The following is a 20,185-nucleotide window of genomic DNA, read 5'->3' on the forward strand; positions in this document are numbered from 1 at the left end:
TTCTACACAACAGAGTGTTCTCGTTCTGTTCTAGTGGCTATTTTGGGTTTCTATTGCTATGTAGCAAACCCCTGCAAAACCAGGTGGCTTTAAAACAGCACTTTTCGTTTTTATTCACAAAACTCTATGGATCAGGAATTCAGGAAGGATTCAGATGGAAGTTTTTGGCTTTACCTGATTTCATTAGCAGTCATTCATTTAACAGTCATACTTAAATATTAGAACATAAAGAATACAATCTTTATAGTAACTTCATTGCAGTATTTTTATAAAGGTATAAATCTATTTAGTCCTCTATTGATGGGTATTTAGATTGTTTCTAATTTTTTTCACCATTGCCAACATTATTATACTTAATGCTCTTTGAGAACTTATTTGGATGGGTCTCTGTATAGGAGAAGGCAATGGCAACCCACTCCAGTGTTCTCGCCTGGAGAATCCCAGGGACGGCGGAGCCTGGTGGGCTGCCATCTATGGGGTCGCACAGAGTCGGACACGACTGAAGTGACTTAGCAGCAGCAGTAGCAGCTGTTGTATAAAGTTCTACAGTAATTTCTGAATAAAATATAAATTCATATAAATTTTAGTACAAATGTATAAACCAACAAATAAAGGTAGTCCAGTATGGACCAGCTTAGGAGAATGATCACTTTTACATCTTTTCTCTGTTTCCATCCTGCAGTCTGATAGTGAATTGTATCACTGTTATTTTCATTTGCATTTCTCTGAGTATTAGTGAGGTTGAGCACTTTTTTATGTTTAATGATTATTTGTATTTTTTCTGAATTTTCTTTTCATATCATTTTCCCATTTTCATAGGGATATTTTATTTTTTATTGTATTGGTAAGTAATAGGTATAACAAATATATTGTTTTTGACAACTACAGTAATTTTCCTCAAAGAAATTCTCTTTTAACTTTATTTGTAATGAATATGTCCCATAAAGAAAATGTTTCAAATAAAATTTGTGTTTTCCTTTTGGTACTTCTAGTTTTGTTTTCATGTTCCTCAATATTATCAAAATATTTACTTATATTTTGTTTCAGTGTTTTTGTTGCTTCATGTTTTACATAAATATTTCATCTATCTGGATGTGTGTGTGTGTGTGTGTGTGTGTGTGTGTGTGTGTATACTGTAATAGAGATTTTTTTTTCTCAAATGGATAGCTGGCTAATCCACTGTTATTTATTTAATAATGCATTCCTCCTCAACTAATCTGTAAAATCAAGTTATTATAGCTAGACTTTATTCTGTACTTCAATTTCTTTCTCTCTTCTTCCACAAGTATAAACTAAATAGATAAATATAAACTGCTTTAACTTCTGTAGTTATATATACATGTTCCTTTTTTGATTTCATATCTGTGACATAAGTTTTTATATTATTGTCAAATTTTCTGGGTATTCTTGCAAATGCATTCTTCTAAATGAAAAAAAATATTTACAGTTGTGTCATACAGTAGAATATAAATTTTTATTGAGTTAAAATTATAAATTAAGTGGGAAAAAGTAAAAAAATATATAATATTGAATTTACTCACCAAGAAACATATTATGATTGTTTTTACATTTATATAAATACTCCTTTATAGTCTTAAGCTTTATGGAGTTATTTTATGTAGTTATTTTCTTTTTATGCTGTAATAAAATTTTTCCTATTATGTTTTCCTATTATTTTCTCTTTCTTGCTTGCTATTAGTAGAATAAAAGAAAGCTATCACTTTTTTTATGCAATACCAAAAACATTTTTACAATATCAGATTTTTATATTAACCAAGTGTTGTATCATTTAAATGACTTAACTAATTATTTCTTTCAGCTGGTCATTTGCTTAACAAGGTTTCTAGGTAGGTATTTGTAATATGTTCAAATAACAATCTTTTAGAATCTGCCTTTAAATTAAGGATACTGTTTGTTTATTACTGCATCAGTGTTTTATTATATTGGTTAATTTCTCTTAAATAATGTTAAGTAACTTTTGAGTAATTTGAAACTCACAAAGATATATTTCTTAAAAAGTAGTTAAATTTCCTTGATGTCATTGAGTTTATGAAATGGTACTAGGCACTATAATAACTACTATTACATGGAATAAAAATTAACACTAGCTGGTCACTTTCTATGTAAAGCTTTTACTTCCAATGTGTAATGTACCTGACAGCATTTCAGGACATTTTAAGACTGAGAAAAAGGTCACTGATTTATTTGGAAAAATAGATGGTTCAGTTTGAGTTTGGGGGGTTACAATTTCTTTTGTTTGGATTTTAATTAATATGTGTTTGTCTTTCTTGGATGAAAAGAAAAATGGAGGAAAGTTAGAATAGTAGGCAGAGCAAAGGCAGAGATTGATGAAGAAGCCATAGGCAAAACTTGAATGGATGTGTGATGATCAAGTAATGAGCAGAGGAAAAACATGTGTAACTTGAAGGAATGGGCCTTGTGTCTCTTAGTTTACTATATAATTTTAGAAGCTGGTAGTATGATAAGCATAGAGAAGTGCTTAATAAATTTGCTGAATGAATAGATGAAAAATCAGTGTCAAAAAAAAAAGAAAAATCAGTGTCAATCTATGAACTAGGTGCCCATCTTTAATCCAAATGGCAGGTTGTCCACCTCCAGATAATTCCCACATTAGGTGGGATGCATGAACATACATCCTTAAACATCTTCATTGAATCTGCTGACTCACAAAGAGTCAGACATGACTGAGCAACTTTCACTTCACTGGGGGGAGGAGAGAGATCTTGGACAAGACAAGAAAAATAATTATTCAATTATCTTAAATAAGTTCTTGGTGTTCCAGGCTGTCCTTCTTCTATTGAGTCTTTTCAGAGAAAATGGAAAAGTAAAGAAGTATGCTATTTGATGATGAGGGAAATTTCAAACTATCTACTTCTGTTTCAGTGCTGTTTGTGATCCAAAATAATATTATACTTTAAAAAAATGTGAACAAAAATGAATTCAACATCCAATATCTTTTCTCTGAAGCAAGACTAGAGAGCTACTCACATAAGAAATCTGAATAAAGTCACTATTTATATGACAACACAGAAGAGTATTTAGTTAAGACCTAAAGAAATTAGATCTAAGCTCTGCACATTTCTAAGCCTCAGTAACTTAGTAATGTCTAAATACAGTCTTTTTGACCAAGAAGGTTTCGAGTCAAAAGTGCCCTGATGATTCAGCCAAGCTTTAGGGTACTTGTTTCAAATATCACAGTATTATACATCCACATAAGCAGAAATGCAACACCATAAAATATTAATTACTACAAAAAGTTCTGAAAACTAAAACAAAATCCTGTGGCAACAAAAACAGTGCAAGGAGACTTCATATGCTCTGATTTATTCATAGCTCTGGGCTTCCTTAATGTTCTTCATATGGTGCATTAGTTCAAACATTCCAGATTACTGAAATGCGTATTACTGATTTAAGTTAATTTCTGTATAAAGTTTTTATAGGAGGCTAATTTTGTGCTGAATTTTGTCATATATTGGAAAAAGTGTGGAGATAGGAAAACTAGGTTCTAACTGGACTCTGATTAGCTCAATGTCTGTTGAACATGTTATTCACAGAGCCTAATTTCTCTAGGACCTAAATATAAAATGAACCATTTTATTGCTAAAGTTGATCCTTTCTCAGCTACGTAAGGCCAAGTGGGAGTGGACATGTGGTTGGATTTTGAAAATTGAACTTAGCAGAAGGTAATTGAACTCATAGGTGATAAATGCAATAAATTTAAGCAATTTAACCAGAAAATTTAAATTAAAGGGAAGAATAGAGCCTGGCATAGACTGAGATAGAAATGTGGTTAGGAAAAAAGATAAGATGTTCTATTTGGGACAGGAAAGCTTGTGGTTTAATGTCATTCTACTTATATACTTCAATTCTGGACACTCTGAGTGACTTCTTTTGAGTGTGCTAGAAGCTTGAGTGGGAGAGAATTGCAGATAAAAATACTATATCAAACCTAAAAAAAATTGATATCACCCTCTACCAGAACTATCATGTCTGGATGTCAAATCCATAATTCTCAGCAACATCTGGAAAGATTTTATATCACAGGTTGTATTAGCTGGTTTCACTGGGCCAAATATGCTTACCACCTGTTCCACGGTGTGCCATATGTAGTGAAGTAATTGCAATAGGCTAGGAAGAGATATTGTGTAAGGATACCCACTGGGTCTATCTATATGACCAAGTGACAAAACAGACCTAAAATGGACTCTGCCCAGCTGATTCTGTTTCCTTGGCCATATCAATTGGCAATATCGTATCCATTGTCTGTCTGAATGGTGGGTGCAATCTTTTTGAAACTGTGCTGCAGGGTAATTGCTGAGAAGTTCTGAATCAGCTACACTAGGGTGATCTGTCAACACCAGGGTTTGTGTTCCGTCAGTGTGGTCCCCATCCTTACTTCAGATTCAGTGGCAAAACTGTTGAATGTGGAAAACTCAAGTACAGGGGAAAGACTTATTAGCATGTTATCTAGACTGGGCTATTTTTAATTCCTGGAGGTTTCTGGGAGACTAGAAGATTAATAGGAAATGCTCACCTAGAATCTCCATGAAAGAATTCCCAATCACCCTGGGCAAAGGTCTGTGCTTGCTTCACTGTCACACTTACACACTTGGGATATAGGAAAGTGGAGGTGAAAGAAACAAAGCCAGAAATAAAAGGGCAAGGGTTCAATATATGTAAATGTTTCTATAGAAGTTGATAAAAAACACATGACTCTGAATGACTTCCAAAATATTGAATCCTATAAGACACTCAAAAAAAAAAAAAAAATGAATGATCTGAACACCATCTGTTTGTCCTTTTGGTACATGTGGTAATGGTCACTTATCTGACTACCTGTGGATATGGAAATGCATTTGAAATAATGAAGGACCCTCTGCTCTATTATAATGACAACTACCAGTGACACCTATAACCTTAGCAGCAGGTTAGAAACTATTTATGTCCACTCCCATTAAGAATTTTACCTTTTTTGACACATCCATTTGGTTCTGTTTGAAAGAAAAAATCATTAGTCTGACCTAAAACCACAAATGAAGACCAACTTCTCTCAAGTAATTTGCATATGCTTAACTATTCATGAGTTCCCTGCTGAGCATCAGAGGTGGTTATCAATCTACCTGCACCCCAAACTTCTATAGAATTCTCAGTTTCTGTTAAAGCAGGCTCAATTCCTTGTGAAATAAAACTTGAGATGAGAAGCATACTAGGCAGTGCTTACTTTTTCTTGGGAAGCATTGTGTTTCACATTTTCTGCAATGAATACAGTTTATCTGTTCATTGAACAGATATTTATTATGTAGCTACAATCTGCTGAGTACCTAGTCCAATTGTGGAATGTGTTGTGTATTAAAATCAATCTTATTTTAATAAGAATAGTGTATTAAAATTGATCTTATTTACCATCATATATTCTTTCAGCAGCATTCACAATCACTCCCTCCTCTTACCATAATTCAATTTGTCATTTGTTGATAGATGGGCTAGAAGACAAAATTTGGCAAAATACAAAACATGGAATATCTCCTATTTTTGAAGCATGTGTACTAGTAGAATTTTGGGTCTATAACCTACACTAACAGCACTTGAATATGCACTTATCTTTTAATTTTTATATTTATGTTTTCATGCTTTTGAGTTTTCATCTGATTAAAACAAAATATTAATACTGCTATATTTAATATTTCAGTGCCTATACTGGTGAGGCAGAGATCTCAAGGAAATTACTGCTGTTGAATGTAAATAAGTTATTTATTGTTTTGTTGAAGGAGTTACACTTCCAATGTGCAGTGCATTATGCTTTGTTTATTTTACATTTTTGATGCAAATGACTTGCCATCTTCATCTCAGAGTACATCAGAAACGGAGTGATAGAAACTTTGTCAAAACTACCAATGCTCAGCATTTTTTTTTTGAAATTACATGGGTCGAATAGCAAGAAGATTATTTAGGAGGTACAAAATAGCATCAGAGGGCTTTTGGAAAAGATCATTTTATATACGTCTGACCACTAACGACTTCTGAAGTCTTTAGCTCACAGCAAGAAAACTATACTAGAAACAAAACAAAAATATGTTCACTAATGCCTCTTTCAATTAGTCTTTGTTTTTAGTATAAAATATAGAGTGTATTTGGTTTTTATTTCAAAAATGCATAGAATCTATTGAATTCCAGCTGATACTGCTCTAGGCAAATTTTTAAGATTTTCCATTGTATGATGAAAATCTTATTTACATTACTTTGCATCATATTTCTGTGTTGTATAGTTATCAAATAAACTATTTAGGAGTTATACGGGGGAAGAGTAGGGGGAAAAACCCTCAACCATCTTCCTGGGGTTTTGTTTGTTTTCTTTCTCTCTTTTTTCATAAAGTGTTTATAAAATGGGCAAGTCTAGGGAAACTTTCTAATTTGTGGATGGCGGTTCCAAGCTGTGCCTATACAGTTTAATGACTGCTTAGTTCCAAAATATATAAACATATTACCCTTCTACATAGCAAAATGCCCAGGAGAAGGCAATGTAGAAGAAATGAAGCAGAAGAAAATATATTGCACCATTTTCTTTTTTTCCATTTAATTTAAAATTGATATAAAGTGTTTTCAGCTTTGAGGAGCTAGTGAATGCTTTCCACTTGCTGCTTCCTCATTTTATCTTAGATGCCGTTGGCCAATATACCAACCCTACACAGCTTCTGGGAAAGTCTTCTCAAGCAGATTTTGAAGGAAGATACAGCCTTTGTTCTGAGAGTCAGCAGCCAAAGTTTTTATTATTTATTTTGAAGATAAATGATTTTTTTATTTTAAGAGTGTGTACGCGGGCATGTGTGTGTGTATGTGTGTGTGTAATTCTTCATAGTCTTATCTTTGTTACGCAAAACAACTTTTCAGCAGGACCTGCAAAGTTTAGCCATCTACCAACAAAATATTTGGTACATCAGCTTCAGAACAAAATGTCTGGGTGTCAAGTTGCCTCACTGTATCCTATATTTTAGTGTGCTGTATGCATAAGCAGTTGGTATGCAACTGAAAGAAAATTCTGTATTTGAGAATGGAGGGGGGCTGAAAAGCATAATTAGAGTGAAATTCTCCATTATTCTGTGACGATTAATGTAAAATACATGAGGAAAAGCTCAGCAATGTTTTTGAAACATTAGTTTCAAATTAGTAGGATTTAACTAAGTTGAATTAGTAGGATTCAACTAAGTTGTATTTGAATCCGAATGTTATGAAGCCTCAATGTATTCCATGTTTTGGAGAAAAATAGCAAAGTATATTCCTGCTTATGTAGAAGAAAAGAGTGTACAACTTGTCCAGACCAGAGCGGGTAATCTATCAAAAATTTTACTCTGGTACCAGCTCTACTGGGAATGTGGCCACAAGAATAGCAAACAATCCAGACTCTGTTCATGAATATGAGAGGGACTCAGAGACATGTGGCAATTGCCATTCTTCCTTTTGCACAGCACACAATCCTAGAGAGGGTAATTGGCTGTCACTGTTTCTACCATTTACTCCTCAAGTCATTAAACAGTCTGCTCACAGAGTGGCTTTTGCCTTCACTCCCCATGCAAACTGTTCATTCCAAAATCCACCACATGGTCAGTAGCCAGTGAAAAGATCTGCTTTCATGACTCATTTTTTGAGACACATTTGATACATCATCTCTTTAAAACAGACCTTAACCTCTGCAGCCAATTTAGTTCCTTTCTCCTTTGTGTTCTCACAACAAAATTTTTATAATTATGTTATTATAATAACTTTGCATATCTGTGTACAAAGTGGCTGCTCTAACTAGACATTAAACTCCTTAAAAACAAATGTTATTAATTCATTTTTTGTAACACTAACATGCAAAAGATATTCTGACCATAATGTAAGGGCACAATAAATACTGAATGAGTGAATATTGGAGATACCCGACCAGTTTTAGAACAGCCTTGTTGTATTCTATGATATAAAAAGCCCTATCACTTATATCAGGAAAATGAGTCAAAAGACCGCAATGATTTTTAGGCATGGCTTTCTCATACTAGCATATACAGCCTTCCTGGAATACAATTTTTTTATTGTTTTAAACCTCTGCTCCATCACTCATGTAACTAACATTGCTGCTGCTGCTGCTAAGTCACGTCAGTCGTGTCCGATTCTGTGCGACCCCATAGATGGCAGCCCACCAGGCTCCCCTGACCCTGATATTCTCCAAGCAAGAACACTAAGTGGGTTGCCATTTCCTTCTCCAATGCATGAAAGTGAAAAGTGAAAGTGAAGTCCCTCAGTAGTGTCCAACTCTTAGCGATCCCATGGACTGCAGCCTACCAGGCTCCTCTGTCCATGGGATTTTCCAGGCAAGAGGACTGGAGTGGGGTGCCATTGTGTTCTCCGTAACTAACATTAAGCATCTACAAACAGAAGTCTTTAATGACTCCTTTCAGTCTGTACAATTTAGTCAAAACTTGGGATTTTCCAGCATTTTTAACATGCTATATTTTTCCAATATGTTCAACTAAAACTCATATGATATAGAAGTTACTTGTCTCTGACATCTTTAAAGTATCATCACTTTACTGAATGATCCAAAGGTGGTAGAAGGAAAGAAGAGAGAGATGAAGGGATGAAAAATTTCCAAATGTATTTCTATTTCTTTATCAGAATAGGGGAAGTATTTCAAAATATAAATTCAGATTAATTTGATATTTGATGGCATTTATGTTTCAAATGTTTGATTTTCCAAAAAGACAAAATGTAAAATAAAAGCAGAATGTCAAACTGGAAAATAGTAATTCAGGTAGAAGATTATTTCTTTATGGGGAAAAAAAAAAACCAAAAAAACCCCTAAAATGTACAAAACCACACACACACACACACACACACACACACACACAGAAATTTGAATGGCCAGAAACAAGTTTAATTGATAACAGGATATTGCTTTATCTAGAATATGATGCTATTTTTCACTGGTGAAAATGTGAATGTGAATTTTCAGAATGTGAAAAGCATGTGCAGGAGGAGGAAACAAGGAACAGGTCAGAGAGAACTTCCATCAAGAGTGTGAAGAGCTCCTCAGACATTTCCTGCTCATTAGTTCAGTTCAGTTGCTCAGTCGTGTCTGACTGTTTGTGACCCCATGAATCGCAGCACGCCAGGCCTCCCTGTTCATCACAACTCCCGGAGTTCACCCAAACTCATGTTCATCGAGTCGGTGGGCCATCCAGTCATCTCATCCTTTGTCGTCCCCTTCTCCTCCTGCCCTCAATCCCTCCCAGAATCAGGGTCTTTTCCAATAAGTCAACGCTTCACATGAGGTAGCCAAAGTATTGGAGCTTCAGCCTCAGCATCAGTCCTTTCCAATGAACACCCAGGACTGATATCCTTTAGAATGGACTGCTTGGATGTCCTTGCAGTCCGAGGGACTCTCAAGAGTCTTCTCCAACACCACAGTTCAAAAGCATCAATTCTTCGGCACTCAGCTTTCTTCACAATCCAACTCTTATATCCATACATGACCACTGGAAAAACCAGAGCCTTGACTAGATGAACCTTTGTTGGCAAAGCAATGTCTCTGCTTTTGAATATGCTTTCTAGCTTGCTCATAACTTTACTTCCAAGGAGTAAACATCTTTTAAATTCATGGCTGCGGTCACCATCTGTAGTGATTTTGGAGCCCCCCCAAAAAAAGTCTGACACTGTTTCCACTGTTTCCCCATCTATTTCCCATGAAGTGATGGGACCAGATGCCATGATCCTCATTTTCTGAATGTTGAGTTTTGAGCCAACGTTTTTACTCTCCACTTTCACTTTCATCAAGAGGCTTTTTAGTTCCTCTTCACTTTCAACCATAAGGGTGGTGTCATCTGCATATCTGAGGTCATTGATATTTCTCCCAGCAATCTTGATTACAGCTTGTGCTTCTTCCAGCCCAGCTTTTCTCACGATGTACTCTGCATATAAGTTAAATAAGCATGGTGATGATATTCAGCCTTGATGTACTCCTTTACCTATTTGGAACCAGTCTGTTCCATGTCCAGTTCTAACTCTTGCTTCCAGACCTGCATATAGGTTTCTCAAGAGGCAGATCAGGTGGTGTGGAATCCCCGTCTCTTTCAGAATTTTCCACAGTTTATTGTGATCCACACAGTCAAAGGTTTTGTCATAGTCAATAAAGCAGAAATAGATGTTTTTCTGGAACTCTCTTGCTTTTTTGATAATCCAGCAGATGTTGGCAATTTGATATCTGGTTTCTGCCTTTCTAAAACCAACTTGAACATCTGGAAGTTCACAGTTCACGTATTGCTGAAGCCTGGCTTGGAGAATTTTGAGCATTACTTTACTAGCGTGTGAGATGAGTACAATTTTGCGGTAGTTTGAGGATTCTTTGGCATTGCCTTTCTTTGAGATTGGAATGAAAACTGACCTTTTCCAGTCCTGTGGCCACTGCTGAGTTTTCCAAATTTGCTGGCATATTGAGTGCAGCACTTTCACAGCATCATCTTTTAGGATTTGAAATAGCTCAACTGGAATTCTATCACCTCCACTAGCTTTGTTCATAGTGATGCTTTCTAAGGCCCACTTGACTTCACATTCCAGAATGTCTGGCTCTAAGTGAGGGATCACACCATCATGATTATCTGGGTCATGAAGATCATTTTTGTACAGTTCTGTGTATTCTTGCCACCTTTTCTTATTATCTTCTGCTTCTGTTAGGTCCATACGATTTCTGTCCTTTATCGAGCCCATCTGTGCATGAAATGTTCCCTTGGTATCTCTAATTTTCTTGAAGAGATCTCTAGTCTTTCCCATTCTGTTGTTTTCCTCTATTTCTTTGCATTGACTCAGATGGCCATTATATCTACTACTGTGGGCAGGAATCCCTTAGAAAAAATGGAGTAGCCATCATGGGCAACAAAAGAGTCCGAAATCCAGTATTTGGATGCAATCTCATAAAAGACAGAATGATCTCTGTTTGTTTCCAAGGCAAACCATTCAATATTACAGTAATCCAAGCCTATGCCCCAACCAGTAACACTGAAGAAGCTGAAGTTGAATGGTTCTATGAAGATCTACAAGACGTTTTACAAGTAACACCCCAAAAAAGATGTCCTTTTCATTATAGGGGACTGGAATCCAAAAGTAAGAAGTCAAGAAACACCTGGAGTAACAGGCAAATGTGGCCTTGGAATACGGAATGAAGCAGGGCAAAGACTAATAGAGTTTTGCCAAGAGAACACACTGGTCATAGCAAACACCCTCTTCCAACAACACAAGAGAAGACTCTACACATGGACATCACCAGATGGTCAACACCAAAATCAGATTGATTGTATTCTTTGCAGCCAAAGATGGAGAAGCTCTATAAAGTCCTCAAAAACAAGACTTGGAGCTGACTGTGGCTCAGATCATGAACTCCTTATTGCCAAATTCAGACTTAAATTGAAGAAAGTAGGGAAAACCACTAGACCATTCAGGTATGACCTAAATCAAATCCCTTATGATTATACAGTGGAAGTGAGAAATGTTTTAAGGGACTAGATCTGATACACAGAGTGCCTGATGAAATATGGACAGAGGTTCATGACATTGTACAGGAGACAGGGATCAAGACCATCCCCATGGAAAAGAAATGCAAAAAAAAAAAAAAAAAGGCTGTCTGAGGAGGCCTTACAAATAGCTGTGAAAAGAAGAGAAGCAAAAAGCAAAGGAGAAAATGAAAGATATAATCATCTGAATGCAGAGTTCCAAAGAATGGCAAGGAGAGTTAAGAAAGCCTTCCTCAGTGATCAATTTCTGCTCATAACCAGGGATATTCTTAGAAATTGGAATAACAGATAGAAAGGAAGGTGAAGAAGAGCCATGGGATTCCATCGAACTCCAAGTTATGGCTGCTGCCAGGACACTCTGGGCGTATTTGTATCCAGGGTCCTGCAACTAAGAAAAAGAGTCTCTACCTAGATGGGGTTGGGGGGCGGGGAGCTTCCCAAATGGTGGTAGTGGTAAAAAATCCTCCTGCTAATGCAAGAGATGCAGGTTTGATCCATTTCTGGATTGGGAAGATTACCTGGAGGAAGAAAATGGCAATACACTCCAGTATTCTTGCTTGAAAAATCCATGAAGAAGTAGAGCCTGGTAGGCTACAGTCCATGGAATCTCAAAGAGTCAGACATGACTAAGCAACTGAGCACTGAGATAGGAATAACTAACTCTGAGCAGCAGGTTACAGCAGGACTCCATTAACAGAGTGGGTGCAAGAAGGATGTTTCCTTGCAGCACTCATTGTAAGGGTGCAAGGCATGCACAGTCCCACTCCAGCCTAAAGGGTATAATTGTCAAATGCCATGGACTGAATACTTTAATTACCCTAAAATTCATGTGAGGTCAGTCCTTGGGGGAAAATAATTACATCCCCCATGAATGAAATCAGTGCCCTTGTAAGAAAAGACCAGAGAACAAGCTTTATTTCCATGTGAAGATACAAACAGAAGTCAACTCTGCAATGGAAGAGGGCTCTCATAAGACCCTGACCATGCTAAAACCCTGAACTCTGATTTCCAACCTCTACAACTGTGAGAAACAAGCACAGTAAGTCCTTTACATATGAACCTATAAGTTGTGAATTTTGAAAGATGCAAATATATGTTCACTTGTCCAAGCATGTAAGTTAGTTCACATGTCTGGCATACATTGTCATAGCAGGCATCATCTTCAAGTGATTGTGCTTTTGTGTACTTATGTACAGTATGTATAGAACACAGTAGCACAGCATCTTTATTTCCAGTGTTTGTTTTTTATGTGTTATTTATGAGAAAAGTATTATAAACATACTAAAGTACAGTACTATATAGCCAATTTTATTAGTTGGGTACCTAGGCTAACTTTGTTATTCATGTTAGTTGCTCAGTCGTGTCTGATGCTTTGCAACCCCGTGGACTGTAGCTCACTAGGCTCCTCTGTCCATGGAATTCTCCAGGCAATAATATTGGAGTGGGTAGCTCTTCCCTTCTCTGGGAGATCTTCCTGACCTAGGAATCAAATCCAGGTCTCCTGCATTGCACACTGATATTTATCATTAGGGAAACCCAACATTGTTGGATTACAAATCAACTGGACTTACAGACACACTCTTAGAATGGAACTCATTCATATGGGGAGGAGTTACTGTATTGTTGTCTAAGTCCCACAGTTAATGGCAGCTTGTAATAGTGGAAAGCTAAAACAGCGGACTTCCCTGGTGGCTGAGACGGTGAAGCGTCTGTCTACCATGTGGGAGACCCGGGTTCAAGCCCTGGGTTGGGAAGATCCCCTGGAGAAGGAGATGGCAATCCACTCCAGTACTATTGCCTGGAAAATCCCATGGACAGAGGCGCCTGGTAGGCTACAGTCTATGGGGTCGCGAAGAGTCAGACACGACTGAGCGACTTCACCTTCAAGCTTTCTTTCAAAACAGCAGTCTATAGCTCATACTCCACAGGATTGGAGATTTGGATTACACCATAAGGTAAATTTCCATGTCCTTCTGAGATGATAGATGAGAGTGAGAATTCCACAATTTGGGATGGATAGTGGAAGAGGAAGAGGATGATTGTCAGTGGTAGTCTTGAGACTACCTACACAATGAGTCCAAGTTCATCTCACAAGTTCAGTTTTGTTTTGTTTTGTTTTTTCTCCTGAGGAATAAAGGCCTACAGATCTATGGACGACCTGCTCTCCATCCTGTGGATCTGTGAGACACATAGGAAGGACCATGATGACAATGAAAAGTCAGATTTCCTGGTACAAGAAGTTTAATTGATTCATTGCCTTAGCTGCTGCCCTTAGGGATCCACCATTAATGCAATCCATAGCCTGCTTCCACATACTGAGTGAGTGAGTACAGCAGGAGTTTCAATAAAAACCCAACCTGTGAGATGTGAAACTTCCTTAAGTTGTATCTTTTGCTCAAGAACATTCAGTGGCATTGTCAAAGCTTTCTCAAAATAATTTAAAATTCAGAGTCCAAAACCACAATTACTTTTGCACCAATTAGTAATAGCAATAGTATCACTATTAAATTGATAATAAATTAATAGTATCAAATTAGTATCTCTCAAATACTATTTGTTGTTCAGTCACTCAGTCATGTCCAACTCCTTGCAACCCCATGGAGAGCAGCACACCAGGCTTCCCTGTCCTTCACTATCTCTTGGAGTTTGCTCTAATTCACGTCCATTGAGTCGATGATGACATACAACCATATCATTCTCTGTCATCCCCTTCTCCTCCTGCCTTCAATCTTTCTAACCATCAGGGTCTTTTCCAATGAGTCAACTCTCATCATCAGGTGGCAACCATTGTCCTTTCAGTGAATATTCAGGGTTGATTTCCTTTAGGATGGACTGGTTGGATCTCCTTGCAGTCCAAGGGACTCTCAAGAGTCTTCTCCAACACCACAGTTCAAAAGCATCAATTCCTTGGCACTCAGCTGTCTTCACAGTCCACCTCTCACATCCATACATGACTACTGGAAAAACCATAGCCTTGACTAGATGGACCTTTGTTGATAAAGTAATGTCTCTGCTTTTTAATATGCTGTCTGGATTGGTTATAACTTTCCTTCCAAGGAGTATGCGTCTTTTAATTTCATGGCTGCAATCACCATCTGCAGTGATTTTGGAGCCCCCCAAAAATAAAGTCAGCCACTGTTTCCCCATATATTTGCCATGAAGTGATGGGACTAGATGCCATGATCTTAGTTTTTTTTTTTTTTTTTTAAATGTTGAGTTTTAAGCCAGCTTTTCCACTCTCTTCTTTCACCTTTATCAAGAGGTTCTGTAGTTCCTCTTTGCTTTCTGCCATTAGGGTGGTATCATCTGTATGTCTGAGATTATTGATATTTCTCCAAGCAATCTTGATCCCAGCTTGTGAGTCATCCAGCCCAGCATTTCACATGATGTACTCTGTTTATAAGTTAAATAAGCAGGGTGACAATATACAGCCTTGACATACTCCTTTCCCAATTTGGAACTAGTCCACTGTTCCATGTCCAATTATAATGTTGCTTCTTGACCCGCATACAATTTTCTCAGGAGGCAGGTAAGGTGGTATGGTATTCCAGTCTTTAGAAGAATTTTCCAGTTTGTTATGATCCACACAGTCAAAGACTTTAGCATAGTCAATGAAGCAGATGTAGATGTTTTTCTGGAATTCTTTTGGTTTTTTCTATGATCCAACAGATGTTGTCAATTTCATCTCTGTTTCTTCTTCCTTTTCTAAATGCATCTTGTACATCTGGAAGTTCTCAGTTCACATACTGTTTAAGCCTAGCTTGAAGGATTTTGAGCATAATATTGTTAGCATGTGAAATGAGCACAGGTGTGAAGTAGTTTGAACATTCTTTGGCATTGACTTTCTTTGGGATTGGAATGAAAACTGATCTTTTCCAGTCCTGTGGCCACTGATGAGTTTTCCAAATTTGCTGGCATATTGAGTGCAACACTTTAACAGCATCATCTTTTAGGGTTTTAAATAGTTCAGCTGGCATTTCATCACCTCCACTAGCTTTGTTTGTAGTAACGCTTCCTAGGATCACTTGACTTAACACTCCAGGATGTCTGGCTCTAGGTGAGTGACCACACCATTTTGGCTATCTGGGTCACTAAAACCTTTTTTTTGTACATTTCTTCTGTATATTTTTGCTACCACTTCTTAATATCTTATGTTTCTGTTAGGTCCATACTGTTTTGGTCCTTCATTTTGTCTATCTTTGCATGTAATGTTTACTTGGTATCTCTAATTTTCTTGCAGAGATCCCTGGTCTTTCCTATTATATTGTTTTCCTCTATTTCTTTGCACTGTTCCCTTAAGAAGCCTTTCTTATCTCTCCTTGCTATTCTTTGGAACTCTACATTCAGTTGAGTATATCTTTCCCTTTCTCCCTTGCCTTTCACTGCTCTTCTTTTCTCAGTTATTTGTAAGGCCTTCTCAGACAACCATTTTGCCTTGTTGCATTTCTTTCTGGGGGGATGGTGGGGATAGTTTTGGTCATCACTTCCTGTACAATGTTACAAACATCTGTCCATAGTTCTTCGGGCATTCTGTCTATCAGATCTAATCCCTTGAATCTATTTGTCACTTTCTCTTTACAATCATGAGAGATTTGATTTAGGTCATACCTGAATAGCCTAGTCGTTTTCCCTAATTTCTTCAAATTAAGCCTGAATTTTGCATAAGGGGCTCCTTATTTGAGCCACAGTCGGATCCCTGTATTGTTTGTGCTGACTCTATAGAGCTTCTCCATTTGCGGGGGGGTGGGGGGGGCAAATAATATATTCAATCTGATTTCTGTATTGACCATATGGTGATGTCCAATTGTCTTTTGTGTTGTAGGAAAAGGATGTTTGCTATGACAGCACTGTTCTCTTGGCAAAAGTCTATTAGCCTTTGCCCTGCTTCTTTTGTACTCCAAGGCCAAACTTGACTGTTACTCCAGGTATTTCTTGACTTCCTACCTTTCCTACCAGTCCCCTATGATGAAAGGGACATCTTTTTTTTGGTGTTAGTTCTAGAAGGTTTTGTAGGTCTATCATTGACCCATTCAATTTTAGCATTAGTGATTGGGGCATAGACTTGGATTACTGTGATGCTGAATGATTTGCCTTGGAAATGAACCAAGATCACTCTGCCATTTTTGAGATACCCAAGTACCCAAGTACTGCATTTCGGAGAATGACTATGAGGGCTACTCCATTTCTTCTAAGGTATTCTTGCCCACAGTATTAGATGTAATGGTCATCTGAATCAAATTCACCCATTCTGGTCCATTTTAGTTCACTGATTCCTAAAATGTCAATGTTCATTCTTGCCATCTCTTGTTTGGCTACATCCAGTTTACCTTGTGAAGAAGGAATGGCAAGCTACTGCAGTATTCTTGCCTGGAAAATTCCATAGACAGAGGAGCCTGGCTGCCTATAGTCCATGGGTTGCAAAGAGTCAAACACAACTTATCAACTGAACAACAACAATTTACGATTCATGGACTTAACATTCCAGGTTCCTATGCAATACTATTCTTTGCAGCATCAGACTTTACTTTTAGCATCAGACACAGCCACAGCTGGCATCATTTCTACTTTGATTCACCTCTTCATTCTTTCTAGAGCTATTTCTCCACTCTTTCCCAGTAGCATATTGGGCACCTATCCACCTGGGAGGTCTCAGCTTTCAATGCCATATCTTATTGCCTTTTCAAAGATCAATAAACATAAAAATAGGTTTAATGTCTATAATCACATATATGTATATTACAGCAAAAAGTAGGTTCTTTTTTCACTTGTAAAAATTAAAATGATAAAATTGATTGAGAGTAGGAGAACTCTTATGAATGACATGAGAAGAATTAAAAGAGTTTTTCTGAAATCAATTTAGCAATATATATACAGTCTTGAAAGTGTTCTACCCTTTGAACTAGTAATTCCACTTCTAGAAATCTGTTTTGAGAGAATAATAAGCAGTGGAGTCAGAGATTTATGTACTTGAACACAGTTGTGTTTGTAATGATGAAAATTTTAAATAATCTAAGTGTTCAACATTAGGAGACTATTTTAAGAAATTATGGGACACATATTATACAGCTACTAAATTTTTTGTTTATAAGGATTATTTGACATGAAAAATTACAAGATATACTTTTCAGTTAAAAATCTTGAATAAAGAGATATACAAGCTATTATAAATACCAGATGTTTTCATATACATAAAAAGAATAAAAATATTCCAGCTATTACATTCTGTTGTGTATGATATATTTTAAATTTTATCTGCATTATTTTTCTCATTTTTCTACAATTGACTTTTATATGTATGTGTATATAAATATATATATACATATATTCATTAATTAATGGAAAATCAGGAAGTGAACAGAAGTACAATATAAAAATTATTTGTTTTATTTCCTGGGGCTCATGATTTTTGTGTTAAAATTCTTAGGAGATAGTAATTTCTCTACCAAAGTAACTGATGATCTAAAGAAAAGAAATGGCCTCTTAGTCAAGCACAAACTTCAGAAGTGTATACTTCAATACTTCATTTTTCTTTCCTGTGATCCCATTATATACCAGGCTCTGCTTTCACTTATTTCCCTATCTAAACTGATCCCTACGATTGCCAAGTTCAAATTTCTTACTAACATCTTCAATTTACTTTCCATCTTTCTACCATAACCATCAAGGCACTCTCCAAACATTAGTATATAAAACTATTTCATCTACCTCTTTCTTTTTCTTGGGACACTAAAAATATCCCAAAAAATGTATAAAAAATGGCTAAGTACTTTTCAAATTTCCATTTAACCCATCTTCTCAAGTGAAAGGAGATCCCTCTTTCTTTCCTGGACATTCTCTCTTTTTCTCTCCTATAGCCGAGTCTGTCTTGTCTCAAATTTTCTCTCCTTCCTTTCCAGCTACAAGGAGCTGGATCACAGATCGCATCTGATGAGGTCTCAGCCATGAAGCCTATAGAACCAACGTGACAGGCAAGGGTTCAGGGATGGTAAGGCTGAGCATATGACTTGCTAATGGGGCTACAAATTGCTCCTCCTCAAGGAGAAAACTGGAAGTTGCATTACCAGAGTACAAACAGATGCCGGAGGCTAATATTCCATCAAAAGGTAGTATACCAACACAAACTAACTCAGGAAGAAGATGATTGAGGTTTAAATCAAGGCTCTGCCACTTGATAGCCCTGTGACTTTGTCACAATTTCCTTCTCCAGGGGATCTTCCCGACCCAGGGATGGAACCCAGGTCTCCTGCATTCCAGGCAGACGCTTTAACCTCTGAGCCACCAGGGAAGCCCTACTTAATCCTAGGGCCTCAGTTTTCTCCTGTGTAAAATGGGGCTCATGTGATTTACATCAGTATTAGCACAGGAAGTCTGTGTGCAGATCAAAAGTATAATCAAATAATTCTAACAAGTAATTTGTTAGAATGCCTCATACAGTAAATAAGCAATAAAATTAGTAGCTATCATTGATTCTGGTGATTTGGTGGTTTGGTGATCCGGTGGTTTCTATAACCAGATTTGTACGGTCAGACACAAAGTAATTATGTAGTCCTGTGCTTTCCCTCTGATGTGAAGCCAGAATTCAATGAAACAGCCAGAGTACTTCATAGGTAAATACAGCTCCAGGAGTCTTAATAAACCACTAGCTTGACTGAAATAACTCTGGGTGAGCCTGCCAGTTTGGGAGAGCTTGTGAGAGTTCATAATGAGGCAACTAGCATGGAGTGGACAATCTTAGAAAGCCTCCCTGAAGAAGAAACTTTTAAGGTTTGAATGGAAGCAGGTAGATGAAAATGGAGAATGGAAGAGAAAAGGGTAGTTGCAAAGACACTGTGTGGAAAGGAGTCTATCACAGAGAAATCAAATCCAGTGGGGTCAGTGCATGGTGAGCATGGGAATAAGTGGCTCAGGATGAGACTGAAGTGAATGATGAAAACCAAATCATTCAGACCCGATAAGTCATGCTGAGGGAGTCAAGGCAAAATCTGAGGAGTAGTGAAAGGAAGGGGAAACATGTGTCTTCTGAGATGACTTCTGCATTCCCTTTTACTTCAAATTCCTGTTGATTCTTACAGATAATCATTCCCTGGGGCCAAGTCAACACTGATCAGTATTGAAAAATGAAAGTCACACACACACACACACACATGCCACATATGCAAAAAAAAAAAAAAAAAGAAAATACAGATCCCCAGAGGAAATTTAAAACAGGCAAGTTAGAGATGAATGACTTCCTTGTCACCCTTTGTTGACAGGTATCCCCCTATATTCCTCAGTGGCACAGATGTGAAGACATAGAAGTTCTTGATTATAATATCTGGACAGCTGAGGAATGTGACTGAGGCTCAGAGGAGGTGCCAGTTTAATAGCATGTAAAGATGTAAGAAAGGCTTCCTCAGTGGCTCAGCGGTAAAGAATCCACCTACAAAGCAGGAGCCACAGGAGACGAGGGTTTGATCCCTGGGTTGGGAAGATCCCCTGGAGGAGGGCATAGCAACCCGCTCCAGCATTCTTGTCTGGAGAATCCTATAGACACAGGAGAATGGTGGGCTACAGTCCAGGGGGTCGTAAAGAGTCAGACACGACGGAAGTGACTGAGCAAGCACGCATGCAGGCAAAGACGTAAGAGG

The sequence above is a fragment of the Bos indicus genome, chromosome 3, assembly GCF_029378745.1.
Source record: "Bos indicus isolate NIAB-ARS_2022 breed Sahiwal x Tharparkar chromosome 3, NIAB-ARS_B.indTharparkar_mat_pri_1.0, whole genome shotgun sequence".
Classification (NCBI taxonomy): Eukaryota; Metazoa; Chordata; class Mammalia; order Artiodactyla; family Bovidae; genus Bos; species Bos indicus.